Below are 10,812 nucleotides of genomic sequence, written 5' to 3' on the forward strand. Positions count from 1 at the left end.
TCTGTGTGCTATATGGAATTACATCATTTGCGCCTCCAGTGCCCCATATGTGGATAAGTATGTCAGTGTGACTTAATATATGTATATACAGAGATTTCATTACATTTACCTAATAAATACTAAATACACTTCAAGTGTTGCTGATCTCATATTTTATATGACCCTCCTATAGTCATTGTGCATTGATGTTCCAATATTTTATTATTTGTATGAATTTTAATTTGAAAACAAGGAAACAATTCAAAATCAGAAAAACACAGCTTTTCTTAAAATTTTCTGTGCTACATTTTCCCTCTGAGGTCCATAGAGAATTTGAGTGTATAGGAGATTATGAGAAAACAGCTATTTTGATTAAAAAATATATCCCTCAGGAGTCAACCAACTTAATGATGAAATACTATTATCTACTGCTTTAGACATAAAAGGAAACTTTTTATCTGCTTGTAAAGGGATTTTTATGTGTATTTCTGCATAATCAGATGATTTCTATTGTGTTTTCTACTGATGAAATTCTCTGTAAAACGTATTTTCCTTACATTATCCAACAGGCATAGAGAATAACAGTAAAGACTTTTGTGTTTGTAATACTACCTCTTTTAGCCCTGCGCTACTGTTTTATTTCAAAAATTCTATATTTCCAACTTTATTTTTTCCACAGAAATAAATTTTGGTTTTGTGTTAAAGCTGGTAGTTTATGTAACAAACAAAATATACAAAAGAAAGAAGGAACTGATTTTGCTGAATTATATATAATTAGGAAGTTACATATTGTTCTTTAAATATGATACTGAAGTTTAAAAGCAAACTAAATTTAAGGATCTTATCTAACAGCATAGCAGTTGCTTATGGCATACAAGGCTAAAATTAATTCAGCTATTAAACTTAATAATTATAACGTAGTTAAAAATCTTTGACTTTAATAGTGTTTTACATATATGAATAGCTGAAGTAACATTCCTATAATTTTAATCTAACATTGGTTAGATCAAGAAAACATTGTTAATATAATAAGACTGTAGAATTTGTAATTATTGGTATTTTTCATTTTTAATAACAAAGTAATGTGTCTTATTTTCTAAGAAAATGGAGAACCTCGGTATACTTTAATACATAAGTGAATCTTGTAAAAATACCTTAAAATGTACCAATATTTTCTTTGCATATATTAAATGAAAGACTATAATTATAAAATTTTTTACAGTTTTTGTTCTGCCTTTGTATATAGACTGCATTGAAGGGTTATTTAAAACAGTCACCAGACATCACAACTGACAACTGCTCACTGCATGGTCCATGCTGAAAACGATGATTCAATATTATATTAATGAAAATAATTGTTATATTCTTTAATATGGTCTCCTGCCATCTGCTTCACCATGCTGTTATGGCTTTGATTTATGGAAATATTTATCAGAATGTTGCAAAATTGCTAACAGGCATACTGGTAGCAATGAAGTCACTAAGAAACTCTGCAAAACCTTTTAATATACTAGATGGTCCCCACACAATCCAGGATAAATAGAATACTGTATTTTAATATGTAAAACATTTTAAAGCTGCTAATTGGCATTGACTAGACCTATCCTTTGATAATGAAATTAATAAGGATTTCAGTTAAGACTTTCTAGTATTTAATACCATGTTTATGGAATTTTTCCCTCCATACTTCATTTTAAAATGCTAAAACAGGACTGCTCAGAGTTAACCATAAAGGGTGGTATTCTATGTTCAAATATAGGTTCTTTGCTTTTTTAAAAAAGGTAATATTGTATACATATTTTTCTTAAAGTATTATCAATGGCCAAAATACTGATCATTATGATAATCTTTGTATGGAACAAATAATCAACCTAATACAGGTAAAAAGTCAGAATGAATTTTTTTAAAACAGTATATAGGCTGAAAATATGGATGGCTGAATGGATTTGATACTTGATTATTTATTGTATGTGTATGTACATCTGTGGTGTGTTTGGGCATACATATGTATGTGTATCCATGTGCGAGCTTATTTTAAAAGTTTTATAATTCTTCAATATTAGAAAAACTCTGCATATAAGAATATGTTCTTCTTTGTTATTCTTTTTTTTGTTGTTCCTAGAAAATCCTTAAGCTAAAGAGAATATGTTATTCTTTATTGGAACATATATCTAGAAAACACTGAAGCTATCTCCAAATCTTTCCTATTAGAAATACAAACCACACACACAGACACACACACACACACACACCATACATCATACCCCTTACCCTGAGTTGAGTTAAAGGTAGAAAAGATTAAGAAAGTTGTAATAGGTTTTAATATTTTTGGTAAAATAAATAATATTTGCAGCTGTAAAACATTAAGATCTAATACAAGCATTGATTTTATTGACCATCAAAAGGAAGATTAAACCCCCCTAAAAAGTTGTTATGGTCACCTGCAGAGTTCTAGCTATGTGGTAGGGAAGTGGCAAAATACAATAAGGCTTATTGGTTAAGTAATGGATACCTATCAGGTTAAATATGTATCCGTTTCATTAATTGGCAACCATAAGACAAGAGTATTACATTTGAGAGAGTGATAATTTTGATAGGCTCGACCACATCGTGGTTAAGTATATGATTCATGTAACGAGAAAAAGGTGCCTGCAGGCTATTGTTCCTAGCATGGATTAAAATTTACATATTGCTTCTCCTTATGTCAAAACATCTGGTGCTTGCAAATGCTAACATTTTGTTAAAACGTTTCACAAGCCAGGAAAAGTGGATTGGAAACACTGCATGTAAGTCATTCAAGCATTATAATAGAATAAAAGCTATGTTCAGAAAAAATTACTGAAAAACAATACTGTAGTCAAGATTATAATTTATTTGCTTACACAAGTGAAGAGTGATGTTGTGCATATGTGTAGAGAAAAAGTATTGCTTGAGTTATATGGTTTTCTCTTAAAAAATAGCAATTTCATATAATTATACGGAACAGGTAGTCCTCTAAGTTCTTTAAGACTTTGCAGTCACTTTTAATGTTAGAAGCAGAAGGTAGTAGCGTAAACCCATTCTCATATTCCTGAGGGCAGAAAGTAGGATATATATCTGAGGCATTATTTATTCTAGCATTAAATTTCTATTTATTCATTGGTAAATATAAAAAGTAGATTTGAGATGTAGACTTACTACCTTTTCTACACAGGTCCCCAAATCAATAAAGAAAGTCAGTCTGGCAACTCCCATACTCATCTGGTCTTCTGTTCTTTAATCTAACAAGGCTAGGCTTTTCCTCACCAGCCCAGTCAACAGTTAACATCACCATCATCTTTTCTGGCATCCCAGTCAGCTGGTACTTAAATTCTATCTTTGCGTTGCTGTTTATCTTTGCATTGCTAATGCATACATTTCCTTTCTCACTAGATGAATGGGCACAGCAAGTAAAACATATACCTTAGCTTTTTTGTATTCTATATCACTTAACATGCTTAACAAACTATTTTCTTAATAAATAGCTAAGTGATGGGTAATTTTAGGCAAGGGGCGTATGCAAGTGTCAAATTCTTCAATCAGATAATGAAACGGTGCTCACTCAAGGTTATGATCATTGATTGAAATGTTTACCTTTCAATCTTTCTTCGCAATTATCTGTATTACAGTGATATATGAATTTTTGTCTTCTTTTGGCTTGTAACTTTGAGAAATAAAAATAACACTAAATTTTGCAAAAAAAAAAAATAGTATAGAGAATATTTCTATTCTAGAATCATTCATTGATTCACTTACTGTTCCTTTAATAAGCATTGCCCAAGGAATAGCGGTTGTTGCTGAAGACATCATAAAACACAAAAGCCACTGAAATCTTCCAATAAGGTCTAGTAAGTGTGATGCTGGCAGTGTTAAGGGTATTATGGAAGCAAAAATTGGAGCATCTAATCCAGTCTCAGGGAAACTGAGACCTCAAGGCAGAGTGAGAGCTAGTTTGGTACAAAGGGGAGGCAAGGGAGAGAGAATGTGGCGAAGTCCTTTAAGCACAAGCATCCAGTGAGATTACAATTCTTCGTTCAGGGGGCTCATCAATAGTTTTAATACCCTGGGATGTAACTCTGGGGTTTCAGAAGATTTGGATTTATTTGGAGTTATTGGTTGTTCAGGAAAGAGGCACTTGGTCAGAGGACCTTTGTGTCACTTCTAGGCAGAGTAAGACAGTGTATATTTCAGTGTGTGTCTGTGTGTTTGTGGTTCACTGTATCAGTGAACCAAGCTGGTTTACTGCAACCCCTTCCCAGTTAGTTTACTGTCCCTGTCTGGAATAAGGGTGTTTTTATTTTCTTGTTAGAATTAAGCATATAGTAAACAGTATGCTTACAACTAGCAGTTCCCTCTTTAAGTACCTCTTCTGCACTGCCTATGAATGCCCAAGAGTACTCAATAACACCTTGCCTCTTTTCATCAATAGCCCATGTATATCATTTAAGAAACCTAGTATGAAAAGAAACTACATAAGTAGAAAAGTATACTATATTATTGGATAGGAAGACAGCATAATAAATGAATAAATGTATCAATTCTCCCTATGTAGATTCATAAATTTTATGGATATAAATGGAAATGCCAATAGGTGTTTGTAAACAAGATAATTTGCCATTAAACTATATAAAGAAAGATAAGCAGATAAGAAATAAAAGAAATAGTTGAAAAAGAAGAGTAATGAGAAAAGTCAAGGGCTACCAGACATTAAAATATATTTAAAACTCTGTGGTGTGGGAAACTAATAAATATTTCATAGGACATAAATAAGCCTAAATGGATATTGGAGTTAAACATAAAGGAAGCACTACAATCAGTACAGAGGAGTCTATTCTATAAATGGTGTTGTAATCACATCAAATGGCCATGAGATTTGTCGTACATCTAAGAAACGGAGTAGAAAGTTTTTGTAATGAGGAATGAAGGAAAAACACCCTATGTTCTGATATAGATTGTTTTTCTACTTAGTACTGTATAGAGTGGAGCTGCATGTAGAATGCTTTCTTCTTTCCTGCTGGTGAAGAGGGAAATATAGGAATATGCATTCATATTTGGTGTATATGCAGGGATGAACTGTGGAAAAGATGGCCCCAGAAATATGGCCACATTCTAATCCCTGGAACATGTAAATATGTTACCTTAGATTGACAAAGAGACTTTGCAGATGTGTTTAAACGAAATGAGAAATCAGTCTGCATTACCCAGGTGAGCCTAATCTAATCACATGGAACCTTAAAAGCAGAGAATCATTCCCTCTGTGATATACTTTTCTGTTTATGTAGTTTCTTCTCATACTAGGTTTCTTAAATTATATAGGAATCTAACAGCTGTTATTGGGGGAGAAGATATGGGAATATTTTTATTACATACCTTTAAACATTTTTTGAAGCATATAAATCTCTTATTTATTCAAAGAAAAAATTAAGATTCATAGTATGCTTATACTGATGGTTTATTTTTCTAATATCCTTTTTCATTCTCTTCATTTACCCGTAGTACTTTCTGCAATGTTGGATTTCTAGTCCCTTTGGCCAGTAACAGTTCTAAGTTTCTTCTTTGAAGACAACAAAGGCAGAAAAACAAAAACAAAAACAAAAAAAACTATGTGCAGTATTTGCATTTATATTTTGGGGAGATTCTTCGAAGTAACTAGATCTCCACCCTAATACAAAAATTAGCGTTAACAGCCTTGTGGTAGGTAGAATAATGGCCCTGGAAATATGGCCACATTCTAATCCCTGGAACATGGAAATATATTACCTTAGATTGCCAAAGAGACTTTGCAGGTGTGTTTAAATGAAATGAGAAATCAGCCTGCATTATCCAGGTGAGCCTAATCTAATCACATGGAACCTTAAAAGCAGAGAATCATTCCCGCTGTGATCAGAATGTGTGACTTATCACTCTTTTGATACCCAGCACTCAACTGAATGAGAAGTAGTTATGTGACTTGTCACCATCACAGAACTAGATCTAGGACTAAAATCCCAGGTTTCCAGGTTTCAGCCAAATGTGCTTTTATGCATATTTAGGTGCTCCGCCTCACTATAGAAACAGCTGACATAGGGCATACAGTGCAATTATTTCTTCAATGCAGGTTTGTTGGATGACTATGACTTAGTGGGTGGAGGTACATAGTAAAGAATTAGCTCAGGATTTTACAGCATAAGGTGAGGAAAGTCACAAGGCCTATATAGACTGGGGCTTTAAGGCACTCAATATAGAGTGATGGGGGTAATATGCCTAGGTTATTTGAGGGTGCAGTGAAGTAGTGGTAGACTTTGTAGACCATTGAAGAGAACATCAAGGAGATGCTGTTATGGCTGCTAGAATAAAAATACCATGACTGGGTGGCTTAACAAAACAGAAATTTATTTCTCACAGTTCTGGTGGGTGAGATATCCAAGATCAAGTTACCAGCAAATTTAGTGTCTGGTGTGGGCCCACTTCCTGGTTCAGAGGCCACCATCTTTTCATTGTCCTCAGTTGGTAGAAAGGGCAAACAAGTTTTCTAGGGCCTTTCTCATGAGAGCTCCAATTCCACTAAGGAGGGCTCTGCTCTTTTGACTTAATCGTCTCCCAAAGGCTTTATCTTCTAATACCATCACCCTGGGGGCTAGGGCTTCAGCATGTGAATCTTGGAGGGACCCAAACATTCAGTATATAACAGATGGAGACTGCTTACAGTAGGTTTGCTATTCAAGACCATGGGAATGCGTATGGTCTTGGAAAAGACGAAAACAGAAAAGGATGGTTAGAGGAGCCAAGAATAAAAGGGAGTTAAGAGGAAGGGAAAAAAGGAAAAAAAGGAGGAATAAGAGGATATAGGGGAGTGGCAGCAGGAGGAACAGGATGAGAAAGTGAAGACAAAGATAATCAAGTTCAAATAAAATAGCTTATCTGGTTTCTCTAATTACTCAAGTGAGGAAACGAGGAAAGTTGAGATTTTGAATGACTTTTTGCTTTTCAAATTGTAGTACTCCACTCTAGATATTATTGTTTTTAGCAACTTTTCTGAGTAACATTGCTCACTTTCAATATTTTTTTTCAGACAGATTACATTTATTTAACAAGTAAGAATATGCAAGGGAATTTCTTGGAGACTCTTAGATGTGATTCTGAGGCAGTATGTAATATGTGAGAGTCCTACAGTCTTTGTAGTAAGACAAAATGGTTCAAGTCCTTTCTCTGCAGTTTAATGGGCACTTGACTGTGAAGTTTTACTTCACCTCTCTGTGCATCAGTCTTCTCACATGTAAAAATGGGAACAAGTTTAATAACCAGCATAGCAAGTTTTTGCTGAGGGTTAGCAAATGAGAGAAGATGCATAAAGAATTTAGCATAATCTCCTGCATATATTTAGTACCCCATAAATAATAGCTATTAAAGTTATCACATAAAATGAGGCTCTGGGCCAGGTGTGGTGGCTCACACCTATAATCTCAGTGCTTTGGGAGGCCAAGGTGGGAGGATTGCTAGAGTCTAGGAGTTCAAGACCAGCCTTGGCAACATAGTGAAACCTTATCTGTACAACTATTTTAAAAATTAGCCAGGTATGGTGGCACATGCCTGTGGTCTCAGCTACTTGGGAGGCTGAGATGGGAGGCTCACTTGAGCCCAGGAGGTGGAGGCTAGAGTGAGCCATGAATGTCCCACTGTACTCCAGCCTGAGTGACAGAGCAAGAACCTGAGTCATAAAATAGAAGAAGAAGGAGGAGGAGGAGGAGGAGCAGGAGGAGGAGGAGGAGGCAGCAGATACTTCTTTCTATTGCTGTTTCTTATCATATGTTTATTTATTTTTTAAGTGAGATACTCAATGGCATGTTGTTTCTGTAGTTTCCAGTAATGCATTCCAGCATTTCTTCCTGCCTGCCTATCTATCCATCCAGCCATCCATTAAATAACTTCTTTATTACAAAAAATTTAAAGTTCATAGGATTGCACTATATTGCATAATCCACATCTGCTTCTAGGTCTATTTACACTTTTCACCACAAAAGGTGATATTTGTTCTCAATATTAGACATTACTATAGACACAGGGATATAATAGTTAATAAGACCAAGATCTTGCCTTCAATTAGCTTATATTTAAATAAAGAAGATAGGCAATAAACAAATAAAAAATTAGTAACTGGTAATTATCAGTAATGTTTGTACTGAATTATCTTTGTACCTCTGTTGAAAATCAATTGTCTATATATTTGTGAGTATATATCTGGGCCCTCTATTCTAGTCTATTGTTCTCTTTAACTAATTTATGTCAATACAACACTGTTTTGATTTCTGTACGTTTATAACAAGACTTGAAAGCACAAAGTGTAAGTTCTAGAACTTTTTTCTCTTTTTTAATGTACTTTACATTTCCACATCAATATCAATTTCAGAATCAACCTGTTAATTTTTGCAAATAGACAACTGGGATTTGAGTTGTTTTGAATCCATAAATCAATTTCAGGAGAAGTGGTAACTTAACAATATTGAGCCTGCCAACCCATGAAAGTACATCTTTTTCCATTTATTTAGATTTTCCTCTGTCTCTTTCAGTGCTGTTCTTTTTGGTGTATGATTTTCTCTCATATTTATCCCTGAGTATTTCATATATTGATGCTAATGTGAATGGAATTTTTATTTCAACTCTCATTTTTTGTTTCCAAAATATAAAAATGCAATTAATTTTTATAAATTTATTTATTTTATGCAATATAGTGCAATCCTATGCACTTTAAATTTTTTGTAATAAACAAGTTGTTTAGTGGATTGATAGGTGGATGGATAGATAGGCAGACAGGAAGAAATGCTGGAATGCATTATTAGAAACTACAGAAACAACATGCTAGTGAGCATCTCACCTAAAAAATAAATAAACATGATAAGAAACAGTAATAGAAAGAAGAATCTCCTCCTCTTCCCCCTCCTCCTCCTCCTTCTCCTTCTCCTTCTTCTTTTCCTCTTCTTCTCTTTTCTTCTTCTTCTTTCTCTTCATTTCTTCTTCTTCTTCTCTTTTATGACACAGGTTCTTGCTCTGTCACTCTGCTAATCTCACTCACTAGTCCTAATAGTTTATCAGATATTCTACATACACAATCACATTGTTGATGAATAAAGATAGCTTTCTTTATTCCCCTCAAATGTGGAAATCTTTTATTTCTTTTCCTTTTCTGGCTAGCTTGTTGGCTAGAACTTACAATACAAGTTGAACGAAAGTAGTGAGAGCAGACATCCTTTCTATTCCTAATCTTTAGGGCAAAAAATTGTCTTTCACCATGAAATGTGTTTGCTGTAGGTCTTTCATAGATACCCTTGAACAGGTTAAAGAAGTTTCCTTCTGGATTATTTATCTATTGCTACATTAATATTACACCAACACTTAATGGCTTAAAATGTCATTTATTATACCACAGTTTCTGTGGGCCAGAAATCCAGACATGACTTAGAACTATCTTTTGACTGAATCTCTACAAGTTTGTAGTCATCTCAAGGTTCAATTTGGAAAGATCCATTTCCTAGCTCACTAGCATAGATGTTTTGTTCTCAAATGCAGTTAGGTTACTTGGAAATAGTTTGATCCTTTTGAGTTTTGCTTTATAATTGTTTTGGAATCTGGGGCAGTGCTCAATCTAGTCTAATTGTCTCCCACTATTGAGGCAAACCTTTTTAAGTACTCTACACAAAGCCTGTGAAGAATGAAGTTTTGTTTGTTTGTTTTTCAGTTTGGCTAGTGGAATAGGCACCATTCCCAGTCTTGCGTCTGTTCCATGGAATTTTTTTTTCTTTAATCCATTCAGTAGTACTTCCCTCAACGTGGATAGCTGAAGCACATGCATTAATCAATACTCCTCTGAATACTTAAGGGAGTCCCTATGAGATCTCTGCATTTCTCTCTTTGTCCAGTTCTTCCCTCTTTAGTACTCTTTTTGTAAACTCGACCTGCCTTTTTCTCTCCAGATTCTTAGCTCTGTCTCCTTATCCCAAGAAGTCTCTTGAATTACACTTGGGTTAACCTCGTTGTACTACGGCTTTGAAACTGTCTCAAGGCAGTGAGCTGGAGCAGTTATGGGCTCACTTCATTTGTATTCTATCTCACAGGGATCACTCTTATTTCCTGATGGCCAGTCTCTTTCCAGTTGTTTCTTTTTCACATATTCTATCTGTATCTGAAAAACTATGGTCAATACTTCAAGGGGGAGCATAAATCTGTTTCATCTACTTTAACTATAGAAGCCTGTAACTTTCTTTTTAAAGACATATACAAGAAAGAACATTAACATACACCCCTCAAAAAAGAAATACATGTGTTAAAAACAATAAGTCTTACAAGTAATTTTTTAAAGTGCAGCACGGTTGAAAAATAATTTGCATTTTTCCATATATTCAGAGAAATTTTTTTTTCGTTTTCTAAAAATGCTTTTTCTGCTGAGTGCAGTGGGTCTCATACCTGTAATCCCAACACTTTGGGATGCCAAGAAGGGAGGATCATTTGAGCCCAAGAGTTTCAGACCAGACTAGCCAACAATTGGAAAACTTGTGCTATTTAAAAAACAAACAAAACAACAACAACAACAACAACAACAACAAAAACTCTTTTTTCTTTCCCATCAGTCTCCACCTGTTAGAATCATATGCAGTTAGATCTACCAATGATTAATCTACTTTTAGAGTTTAAACATTCTGTCTGTTCAAATTTTATTTTGTGATACCTGGTCCAGGACATGATACAGAACCTGAGATTAAACTTGGCTCCCCATTGTAAATAATTAAAAACAAATTAATTAAATGAAACAATGGTTTGGAGTATTGATAAGATGACAAGGTA

The sequence above is a fragment of the Aotus nancymaae genome, unplaced genomic scaffold (assembly GCF_030222135.1).
Source record: "Aotus nancymaae isolate 86718 unplaced genomic scaffold, 86718_ANA_hifiasm-v0.15.2.pri h1tg000002l, whole genome shotgun sequence".
In the NCBI taxonomy this organism is placed as follows: domain Eukaryota; kingdom Metazoa; phylum Chordata; class Mammalia; order Primates; family Aotidae; genus Aotus; species Aotus nancymaae.